The sequence below is a fragment of the Chlorocebus sabaeus genome, chromosome 22 (assembly GCF_047675955.1).
Source record: "Chlorocebus sabaeus isolate Y175 chromosome 22, mChlSab1.0.hap1, whole genome shotgun sequence".
NCBI classification, from domain to species: domain Eukaryota; kingdom Metazoa; phylum Chordata; class Mammalia; order Primates; family Cercopithecidae; genus Chlorocebus; species Chlorocebus sabaeus.
This window is the reverse complement of record NC_132925.1, coordinates 90,610,901-90,622,564: the sequence shown is the minus strand read 5'-3', so window position 1 is coordinate 90,622,564 and position 11,664 is coordinate 90,610,901. Positions and strand designations below refer to the sequence as shown.

General features: G+C 48.8%; 1 protein-coding gene across 5 annotated transcripts in view; it reads left to right on the top strand.

Annotated features, from left to right (window-relative positions):
* Positions 1 to 1,098: 1,098 nt before the first annotated feature.
* Positions 1,099 to 11,664, top strand: part of IHO1 (interactor of HORMAD1 1) — a 62,947-nt gene continuing 52,381 nt past the window's right edge. The window contains exons 1-2 of one of the 5 annotated variants that reach the window (XM_038003926.2): positions 1,144 to 1,208; positions 8,867 to 8,992. The gene's annotated coding sequence lies outside the window, so the exon portion shown is untranslated. Of the gene's footprint in view, positions 1,209 to 1,386; positions 1,651 to 1,721; positions 1,740 to 4,706; positions 4,723 to 8,866; positions 8,993 to 11,664 lie in introns of those variants that run through there. The other 4 variants (XM_038003925.2, XM_038003927.2, XM_073010189.1 and 1 more) reach the window with 4 other exon arrangements.

Genomic DNA, 11,664 nt, shown 5'->3' with positions numbered 1-11,664 from the left:
GTGCCTTCCAGAATGCCTCATTCTCATGGTATTCTTTCCCCGTCTCCCGACCAGGCTTGCTCCAGCTCCTTGGCTGCTTTTCCCTCATCTCCAAAAGCCTCTAAACTGGTGTGTCCTGGGGCTCAATCCAATCTCTTTTCCATTTATACTCCATTGGTGATCGCATCCTGTTTTTTGAGACAGGGTCTCATTCTGTCGCCCAGGCTGGAGTGTAGTGGCGCGATCTCGGCTCACTGCAGCCTCTACCTCCCGGGTTCAAGCGATCCTCCCGCTTCAGCCTCTGAGTAGCTGGGACCATAGGCACGTGTCACCACGCCGGACTAATTTTTTGTAGAGCTGGGGTTTCGCCATGCTGCCCAGACTGGTCTCAAGCATGTTTTTTGCTTTCAAAGTCATCTAATAAGCACCAGAGGCAGAGTTACATAGATCCTTCCTGCCTACCCACACTGTCCCTGCCCTCAGGCCACTCCAGCATCCGGCGGGCCAGGAACCTCAGACGATTTCTTGCCTCTTTTCTCTCTCCTCCAGGGGCCCTGTTTGATGTCCCCATCTGCCCACAGCGCCTCTCGTCCCAGCTGCTCCTCCTGTCCTGCCCTTGCTCAGACCACCCGAGCATCATCCGTGCTCTGGCCCCTGGCCACCAGGTCCACCCCACATGCTGTCCTCACAGGTGGCGCCTCGCCATTCTTGGGGACCAGGGCCTCCTTGTTCTGGTCATACACAATGGGGTGTAGATCTAGCGACAAGTGAGCAGGTCTGCACGCCAGATGGGCCGAGGGTGGCCATTCCGGTGTCAGTGTGGGGGTGTGAGGGAACGTTGCATGGGGTGCATGTGGGCTGGGTGTGGCGTGCGGCGGTGTGGCACCAGGCAGGCGGCTTGGCGGGGCCCACGATCAGCGCATTTCAGACCATTAGGATGGTTAAAACCGTTAACTGCCTGTCGCGGCGAGGGCGGGGCCCTGGGGAAGGGACGGAATCCCAGTTGGTCGAGACACCAGGGGCGGGGCCGCGCGTGCTGCCATTAGGACCGTTAAAACCGTTAGCTGCCTGTCGTGGCGGGGCGGGGCCCTGGGACGGGACGGAATCCCTATTGGTCAGAAGAGGACCTGGGGGCGGGGCCGCGCGTGCTGTGGCAGCTGCAGCTGGACGCGGCCACCTCGAAGCCACGTCAGGGCAGCCCCAGGTCGGGCGCGCGCCAGCAGCAAGAGGTGGGGACAGGAGGGGTTTGGGTAGGGTGGGCTGGGGGAAGTCGGGGGGAGGGGCTGAGAAGCCGGATGGGGCCGTCGGTCTGGGTTCAGGATTCCAGGGGTCCTCCCTGGCTTTCCCGGGACGTTGGTCTTATAGTCCCTCCCCTGCCGTTTCTTTCCGAATGGCGCTGGCAGCTCCGGCTCTTGAAGGAGGCTTCACTTCCGCGCTTATCTTTGGAGAGCAGTTTTCATTCGATTCGCAGGGTTCTGCGACCTCCTCTCCAGATCCCCGCCTGGAGTTGAGGAGTGAGACCGCGTCGGCCCGGGGGAGGGGGGGCCAGAGTGAGCGGAAACCCAGAGAAGCCCGCTGGGATTTCTCTTGATTATGAGTAGGGAAAACCCTGTGAGGCCTCTGGAAAGACGTGAGAAGGATTTGGTCTAGGAGCTCAGAGCGTGTCTCCAGGTAAAGAAGAGGCGGAAAATTAGAGAGGATTGCCGGCCATTGGTGTTTGATGCGGGCCTGGCGGGGGCCACAGGGGGCCTGACGTCTGAGTAAGAGACCTGCTTTATTCTGCTAGAACTTTCTGCAGTGGAGGAATGGGAGGGGCACCTGGAGGGCCTCATATCGCAGCCTCAAGATTCTTGCAGTAGGCCGTCCGCGAAGGCTCACGCCACGCTTTGGGAGGCTGAGGCAGGTGGATCTCCTGAGGTCAGGAGCTCGAGACCAGCCTGGCCAACATGGCGAAACCCCGTCTCTACCAAAAATAACAAAAATTAGCGGGGCGTGGTGGCGCATGCCTGTAATCCCAGCTACTTGGGAGGCTGAGGCAGGAGAATCACTAGAACTCGGGAGGCGGAGGTGGCAGTGAGCTGAGACCGCGCTACTGCACTCCAGCCTGGGCGACAGAGCAAGACTCAGTCTCAAAAAAAAAAAAAAAAAAAAGAAAAGAAAAGAAAAGAAAAGAAAAGATTCTCGCCTTAGAGTTGACGACGGTGGTCAGATGGGGTAGTCCATGCCACTGGGGGTGATTCTCTCCCCCTCACGTGTTCCTCCCTTGTTACCCACCCTGCCAGGGCCCTTCCCTTGTACGCAGTTCCATTCCTTCTATGCACTCAACTTTTTCTCCCCTTTTATGCTTCCTTTAATAGGAAAGTGAGTGAGAGGTGAAAGTTTTTAATCTGTGCATTTCAATTTTCATTTACCTTGGAATGACCGGTGTTCCACCTTAGAATGAATACCTCTTACTAGTATCTTCAAAGAGAGCTTTAGGGAGATGGGATTTCCATCCTCTGGGAATTTAAAAGCCTATAGAGGTAGCGTGGAGATAAATACATGCACAAAAGAACCTGAGTTTGAGTACATTAAGCCCCAGCTGGTTCTTAGACATATTGAGAATAAGGGTGTACTTACCATATTTGTTGTTGTTTTTTTTTTTTTTTTTTTTTGAGACGGAGTCTCGCTTTGTTGCCCAGCCTAGAATGCAGTGGCACGATCTCCGCTCACTGCAAGCTCCACCTCCCAGGTTCTCGCCATTCTCCTGCCTCAGCCTCCCGAGTAGCTGGGATCACAAGGGCATGCATGCCACCACGCCCAGCTAATTTTTTGTATTTTTAGTAGAAACGAGGCTTCACTGTGTTACCCAAGATGGTCTTGATCTCCTGACTTCATGATCCGCCTGCCTCAGCCTCCCTAAGTGCTGGGATTACAGGCTTCAGTCACTGCACCCGGCGGCTTACTACAATTTAAAAAAATTGGACCAGATTGGCCGGGCGTGGTGGTTCACATCTGTAATCCCAGCACTTTGGGAGGCCAAGGCGGGTGGATCATCTGAGGTCAGAAGTTCAAGACCAGCCTGCCCAACATGGTAAAACCCTGTCTCTACTAAAAATACAAAAATTAGCCAGGTGTGGTAGCACACACCTGTAATCCCAGCTACTTGGTGGGCTGAGGCAGGAGAATCACTTGAACCTGGCAGATGGAGGTTGCAGTGAGCTGAGATCATGTCACTCCACTCTAGGCTGGTCGACAAAGCGAGACTCCGTCTCAAAATTGGGCCGGGTGTGGTGGCTTATGCCTGTAAATCCCAGCACTTTGGGAGGTCGAGGCGAGTGAATCACTTGAGCTCAGGAGTGTGAGACCTGCCTGAGCAATATGGTAAAACTCTGTCTTTACCAAAAATACGAAAAATTAGCCAGGTATGATGGCGTGTGCCTGTGTCCAAGCTACTCAGGACTGAGGTGGGAAGATTGCTTGAGCCTGGTAGGTGGAGGTTGTGGTGAGCCAAGATCGCAACACTGCACTCCAACCTGGTTAATAGAGTGAAGCCCCATCTCAAAAGGAAAGAAAATCATATATTTTAAATTTGTGACTACTTGGCATATTTTGCTCCACAAAATCTAGTTGTAATTTAGTTCCCAAGTTTTTAACTCATTAAACAATAAATGTTTTGTGAGCTATTATGTTCCAGAATGATTTTCAGCTTCTTTTTTTTTTTTTTGAGACGGAGTCTCGCTCTGTCACCCAGGCTGGAGTGCAGTGGCGGGATCTCAGCTCACTGCAAGCTCCGCCTCCCGGGTTTACGCCATTCTCCTGCCTCAGCCTCCCGAGTAGCTGGGACTACAGGCGCCCACCACCTCGCCCGGCTAGTTTTTTGTATTTTTTAGTAGAGACGGGGTTTCACCGGGTTAGCCAGGATGGTCTCGATCTCCTGACCTCGTGATCCGCCCGACTCGGCCTCCCAAAGTGCTGGGATTACAGGCTTGAGCCACCGCGCCCGGCCGATTTTCAGGTTCTAGGGCTATAGTAGTAAATAAAGCAAAAATTCTTGTCCTCAGAAGAGCTTAATATTACATTCTAGTAAACATGGATATCTGTAGAGACAGAAAACACAAGTTAACAGAATATATAGTGTATTAGAATGATGATGTGTTGCAGAGAAAAAAGCACAGGAGAGCCATAGTGATTGGCAAGAGGTTACTTTTTCTTAATTTTTTTTTTTGAGATGAGTCTCGCTCTGTCGCCCAGGCTGGAGTGCAGTGGTGCAATCTCCGCTCACGGCAAGCCCCGCCTCCTGGGTTCGTGCCATTCTCCTGCCTCAGCCTCCCAAGTAGCTGGGACCACAGGCGCCCCACCACTATGCCCAGCTAATTTTGTGTGTGTGTGTGTGTGTGTGTGTGTGTGTATATTTTTAGTAGAGATGGGGTTTCACCGTGTTAGTCAGGATGGTCTCAATCTCCTGACCTTGTGATCCACCCACATAAGCTTCCCAAAGTGCTGGGATTACAGGCGTGAGCCACCACGCCCAGCCAGTTATTTTTATTTTTATTTTTTTCAGACAGGGTCTCGCTCTCTCACCCAGGCTAGAGTGCAATGGCACAGTCTCGGCCCACTGCAACCTCCGCCTCCTGGGTTCAAGCGATTCTCCTGCCTCAGCCTCCCGAGTAGCTGGAACTACAGGTGTGCGCCACCACGTCCAGCTAATTTTTTTTTTTTTTTTTTTTTTTAGTAGAGATGGGATTTCACCATGTTGCCCAGGTGAGTCTCGAACTCCGGAGCTCAGACAGTCATCCTGCCTCGCCCTTGCAAAGTGCTAGAATTACAGGTGTGAGCCACCATGCCTGGTCTAGAGGTTATAAGTTTGAATAAGTAATTTGAAGGAGATGGAGTTGTCTGTCATGCTGATATCTGAGGGAGCAGTGCACCAAAATGAGGGTGCAGCATGCAAAAGTGACATGAAACTGCTTGTGCCCAGCAAGGGAGAACAACAGTGAGGAGCCCCGTAAGAGGCATGCAACAGGGTATAGATGGGAATGGTGGAGGGCTATGGGGAGATTACAGATGCCCTTGTAGATAATCATAGAGAATTCTGGCTTTTATTTTGAGTAGGGTAAGAGCAGTGGAGGATTCGAGTAGAGGGAGGATGTAATCTGACTTAGGGTTACTGTAACTCTGACTGCTTTGTAGGGAAGAGACTGATGTGGGACAAGGGTGAAATCAGGGAGAGTGGTTAGGAGGCCATTGCAATAATCCAGGCTGGTGGCAGTGGAGTAGGGTTGCCACATTTAGCAAATAAAAATACAGGACACCCAGTTAAATTTGAATTTCAGGTAAACAATATTTTTTGTATGTCTCATATAACATTGGGAAATTCAAATTTTACTTGGTATTCTATTTTATCTGGCAACCCTCCAGTTGCCAGAAAGGAGGGAGTGGGGAGTGGTCAAATTCTAGATATATTTTGAAGGAATTAGTTTAGTATTTGCTGACAGACTGGATGTGAGACTAAGAAAAGGGAATTGAGGAGGACTTACATTTTGGCCTAAGCACCTGGAAGATGAAATCATCCTTAAATAAAACAGGAAGACCACAGGAGGAGAGTGTTTAGGGGAAATTATGAGGATCTTGGCTTTGAACATTGTCTTAGTCCATTTTGTGTTGCTATAACTGAATACCACAGCTAGGTGACTTAAATAAATTTATTTCTCACAGTTTTTGAGGCTGGAAAGTTCAATATCAAGGTACCAGTATCTGGAGCTCACTTTTATAGCAACCCACTCTAGTGATAATGAATTCACTTCTGAATGCACTCCAGTTTACCCACTTACATTAATCTATTCATGAGGCTGGAGTACTCATGGCCTAATCACTTCTTAACAATGCTACCTCTTAAATACTATCACAATGGTAATTAAATTTCAACATAAGTTTTTGGAGGGGACATTTAAACCATAGCATTCAGCTATGTGGATTCAGCATGTGAAAGCTGCATATACAGACGCCCAGTTTTTCATAGATGCTAGTTCTGCAGGGCTGGCTTCTGGACTTGAGTGTGTGTAGATTTTGGTATATTGTTGGGATCGGGCTGTGTCCTGGAACCAATCCCCAACATATGCAGAGGGACAACTGTAGTTCCCTTAACTGAGGTTAATGATTACTAGTTGTGTGAAGGGATCACCCCCAAATTTTATACTTTCCTTCTGAAAGAATTTTGGTGATGAGGAGCTATAATCTGAAAGGGGCTTTTTCTGAGAGTTTATGGAGGAAAGTAACACAGATGAAATTATGCTTTTTGGGGGAAGATGTTACCAGAAAGGGTCCCAATCCAGACTCCAAGAAAGGGTTCTTGGATCTCTCCCAAGAAAATTTGGAGCAAGTCCACAGAGTAGAGTGAAAGCAAGTTTATCAAGAAAGTCAAGAACTGGGCTGGGCGCGGTGGCTCACGCCTGTAATCCCAGCACTTTGGGAGGCCAGCGGTGGCTCACGCCTGTAATCCCAGCACTTTGGGAGGCCAAGGTAGGCAGATCACAAGGTCAGGAGTTGAAGACCAGCCTGGCCAATATGGTGAAACCCTGTCTCTACTAAAAAAAAATACAAAATATTAGCCAGGCGTGGTGGCAGGTGCCTGTAGTCCCAGTTACTCAGGAGGCTGAGGCAGAAGAATCACTTGAACCCGGAAAACAGAGGTTGCAGTGAGCTGAGATCGCGCCATTGCACGCCAGCTTGCGTGACACAGCGAGACTCCGTCTCAAAAAAATAAAGTAAATAAAATAAAAAGAACTAAAGGAATGGCTACTCCATACAGCAGCCCCAAAAGCTGCTGGTTGGCTATTTTTATGGTTATTTCTTGATCATATGCTAAACGAGGGATGGATTATTCATCAAGTTTCTGGGAAAGGGGTGGAGATTTCCAAGAACAGAGTTCCTCTTCCTTTTAGACCATATAGGGTAACTTCTGGATGTTGCCATGACATTTGTAAACTGTCATAGTGCTGGCTGGAGTGTCTTTTAGCATGCTAATGCGTTATAATTAGCTATGACATGTGGTGAGGACGACCAGAGGTCACTTTTTTTTTTTTTTTTTTGGATATTCTGCCACTCAGGCTGGAGTGCAGTGGTGCGATCTCTGCTCACTACAACCTCGCCTCCTGGTTTCAAGAGATTCTCCCACCTCAGCCTCCTGAGTAGCTGAGATTACAGGCGCGTGCCAACATGCCCGGCTAATTTTTGTATATCTTTAATAGAGATGGGGTTCCGCCATGTTGACCAGGCTGGTCTTGAATTGCTGATCTCGAGTGCTGGGATTACAGGCATAAACCCCACTATGCCTGGCCGTAATTTTTTTTTCTTTGAGACAGAGTTTGCTCTGTTACAAAGGCTGGAGTGTGGAGTACAGTAGCACAATCTCTGCTCATTGCAACCTCCACCTCCTGGTTCAAGGTTTTCTCCTGCCTCAGCCTCCTGAGTAGCTGGGACTACAGGCACGTGCGACCACATCCGGCTAATCTATCTTTCTTTCTTTTCTTTCTTTCTTTTCTTTCTTTCTTTTCTTTCTTTTCTTTCTTTCTCTCTCTCTTTCTTTCTCCCTTTCTCCTTCTTTCCTTCCTCTTTCTTTCCTTTCTTTCTCTCTCTTTTTCCTTCCTTTTCTCCTTTCCTTTCCCTTCCTTCCTTCCTCCCTCCCTCCCTCCCTCTCCGCCTCCTTTCCTTCCTTCCTTTCCTTCCTTTCCTTCCTTCCCTTCCTTCCTTCCATGGAGTCTCGCTCTGTCGCCCAGGCTGGAGTGCAGTGGTGCGATCTTGGCTCACTGCAAGCTCTACCTCCCAGGTTCCCACCATTCTCCTGCCTCGGCCTCCCAAGTAGCTGGGACCACAGGCGCCCACCACCATGCCCGGCTAATTTTCTGTATTTTTAGTAGAGACGGGGTTTCACCATGTTAGTCAGGATGGTCTAGATCTCCTGACCTCTTGATCCACCCGTCTCGGCCCCCCAAAGTGCTGGGATTATAGGCGTGAGCCTCCGGCGCCTGGCCTCATTTTTGTATTTTTAATAGAGACGGGGTTTCACCATGTTGGCCAGGCTGGTTTCGAACTCCTGACTTCAAGTGATCCACCCACCTTGGCCTCCCAAAGTGCTGGGATTACAGGTATGACCACTGCGCCGGGCCCAGAGGTCACTTTAATTGCCATCTTGCATTTGTCAAATTTTGGCCAACTACTTTACTGCATTCTTTGTGATGAGCAGGGCCTTTGTGACCTGTATCGTTGCTGACCTGTCTCATCCTGTGACTAAGAATGACTAACCTCCTGGGAATGCAGCTCAGGTCCCAGCTTCATTTTCCCTAGCTCTTATTCAAGATAGGGTTGCTCTGGTTCAAATGCCTCTGACACGCTGGGTGCAGTGGCTCACACCTGTCATCTCAGTACTTTGGGAGGCCAAGGTGGGTGGATCACCTGAGGTCAGGAGTTCAAGACCAGCCTGACCAACATGGTGAAACCCCATCTCTACTAAAACTACAAAAATTAGCCAGGTGTGCTGGCAGATGCCTGTAATCCCAACTACTCGGGAGGCTGAGGCAGGAGAATCACTTGAATCCAGGAGGCAAAGGTTTCAGTGAGCCGAGATTGTGCCATTGCACTCCACCTTGGGTGACAGAGCAAGACTCTGTCTCAAAAAAAGAAAAAAAAATGCCTCTGACAAAAAATGTGTGGAATACAGGTGGACAGATGAAAGGGGGTAGGAAAAGCAAAGCTCATCTGCTTTAGTTTGTTACTTGATGACTGGTTATGTTATTACCTTGTTTCATGTTGAAACTAGATCATGCATCAGCCAGCCCTGTGTTCTCAGAGCATTTTTTCTTTCTGTTGAGGTTTTTCTTTTCTTTTCTTTTCTTTCTTTTTTTTTTAGGGACAGAGTCTTGCTTTGTTGCCTGGACTGGAGTGAAGTTTTGGGATCATAGTTTACTGAAGCCTTGAACTCCTGGGCTCAAGTGATCCTGCCGCCTCAGCCTCCTGAGTAGCTGAGACTACAGGTGTATGTCACCATGTCTAGCTTGTTTATTTAAATTTATTTAAATTATTTTCTGGCTGGGTGCGGTGGCTCACGCCTAGAATTCCAGCACTTTGGGAGGATCACGAGGTCAGGAGATCGAGACCATCCTGGCTAACACGGTGAAACCCTGTCTCTACTAAAAATACAAAAACAAAATTTAGCCGGGTGTGGTGGCAGGCGCCTGTAAGTCCCAGCTACTCGGTAGGCTGAGGCAGGAGAATGGCGTGAACCTGGGAGGTGGAGCTTACAGTGAGCTGAGATCGTACCACTGCACTCCAGTCTGGGCAACAGAGCGAGACTTTGTCTCAAAAAAAAAAAAAAAAAAAAAAAAATTAAAAAAAAATTTTTTGACATAGTTTGAGAGATAATTTTTTGAGATTTTTTTTTTCTCCGTCACCCAAGCTAGAGTACAGTAGCACAGTCTTAGCTCACTACAGCCTTGACCTCCTGGGCTCAAGTGATCCTCCCATCTCAGCCTCCCAAGTAGGTGGGACTATAGGCTTGTGCCACCACACCCTGCTAATTTTTTTTTTTTTTTTTTTTTTTTGAGGTGGAGTCTCACTCGATTGCCCAGGCTGGAGTGCAGTGGCGCAATCTCGGCTCACTGCAACCTCTGCCTCCCGGGTTCAAGCGATTCTCCTGCCTCAGCGGATCACTTGAAGCCAGGAGTTTGAGACCAGCCTGGCCAACATAGCAAAACCCCATCTCTACTAAAAATACAAAAAATTAGCTGGGCATGGTGGCACACACCTGTAATCCCTGTAATCCAGCTACTCGGGAGGCTGAGGCACAAGAATCACTTGAACTCAGAGGCAGGGGTAGCGGTGAGCCGAGATTGCACCATTGCAATCTGGGTGACAGAGCCTGGGTGACAGAGCATAACTCTGTCTTAAAAAAAAAAAAAAAAAATTAATGGAACATATACACACAAACACACAATTTTTTTTTTTTTTTTTTTTTTTTTTTGAGACGGAGTCTCGCTTTGTCTCCCGGGCTGGAGTGCAGTGGCCGGATCTCAGCTCACTGCAAGCTCCGCCTTCCAGGTTTACGCCATTCTCCTGCCTCAGCCTCCCGAGTAGCTGGGACTACAGGCGCCCACCACCTCGCCCGGCTAGTTTTTTGTATTTTTTTTTTTAGTAGAGACGGAGTTTCACCGTGTTAGCCAGGATGGTCTCGATCTCCTGACTTCGTGATCCGCCCATCTCGGCCTCCCAAAGTGCTGGGATTACAGGCTTGAGCCACCGCGCCCGGCCTTTTTTTTTTTTTTTTTGAGAGGGAGTCTTGCTCTGTCGCCCAGGCTGGAGTACAGTGGCGCAATCTTGGCTCACTGCAAGCTCTGCCTCCTGGGTTCATGCCATTCTACTGCCTCAGCCTCCTGAGTAGCTGGGACTGCAGGTGCCCACCAGCATGCCTGGCTAATTTTTTTGTAGTTTTAGTAGAGATGGGGTTTCACCGTGTTACCCAGAATAATCTCCTGACTTCGTGATCCACCTGCCTTGGCCTCCCAAAGTGCTGGGATTACAGGCGTGTGCCACTGCGCCCGGCCACACACACACACAATTTTGTATGCTACTTAAAAAGTGTGCCTGGTCAACATGGTGAAACCCTGTCTCTACAAAAAAAAAAAAAAAAAAAGTAAAAAGGGGCTGAGTGAGGTGTCTCAGGCCTGTAATCCCAGCACTTTGGGAAGCTAAGGCAGGCATATCCCTTGAGTTTAGGAATTTGAGATGAGCCTGGGAAATGTGGTAAGACCCCATCTCTATTATATAAAATTTTTTTTAAAAAAAGTATTTTTGAAAGGATATTAGGAGGCTTCTTTTTTTTTTTTTTTTTTTTTTTTTTATTATTTTGAGATGGAGTTTTGCTCTTGTTGTCCAGGCTGGAGTGCAGTGGAGAGATCTTGGCTCACTGCAACCTCCGCCTCCCCAGTTCCAGCAGTTCTCCTGCCTCAGCCTCCTGAGTTGCTGGGATTACAGGCACCTGTCACCACGCCCAGCTAATTTTTTGTATTTTTAGTAGAGACAGGGTTTCTTCATGTTGGCCAGGCTGGTCTCAAACCCCTGACCTCAGATGATCAACCTGCCTCTGCCTCCCAAAGTGCGGGGATTACAGGTGTGAGCCACCGCGCCTGGCTTTTTTTTTTTTTTTTTTTTTGATGGAGTCTCACTCTGTCGCCCCAGGCTGGAGTGCAGTGGCATGACCTCGGCTCACTGCAACTTCTGCCTCCCGGGTTCAAGCAATTCTCCTGCCTCAGCCTCCCAAGTAGCTGGGACTACAGGCACGTCCCACCATGCCTGGGTAATTTTTGTATTTTTAGTAGAGCCGGGGTTTCACCGTGTTAGCCAAGATAGTCTTGATCTCCTGACCTAGTGATCCGCCTGCCTCGGTCTCCCAAAGTGCTGGGATTACAGACATGAGCCACTGCGCCTGGCCTCTCCATTTAGTTCTAATTTGATTTCTGTCATCAGAGTTTTGTAGTTTTCCTCATATATATGTTGTATATATTTTGTCACTGTTATACCTAAGTATTTCTTTTTTGGGGGTGCAAATATAAATGGTTTTGTGTTTCTATTATTTAATTTTTTTGAGACAGTGGCATGATACAAAAATTAGCCGGGCATGGTGGCGTGTGCCTGTAATCCCAGCTACTCAGG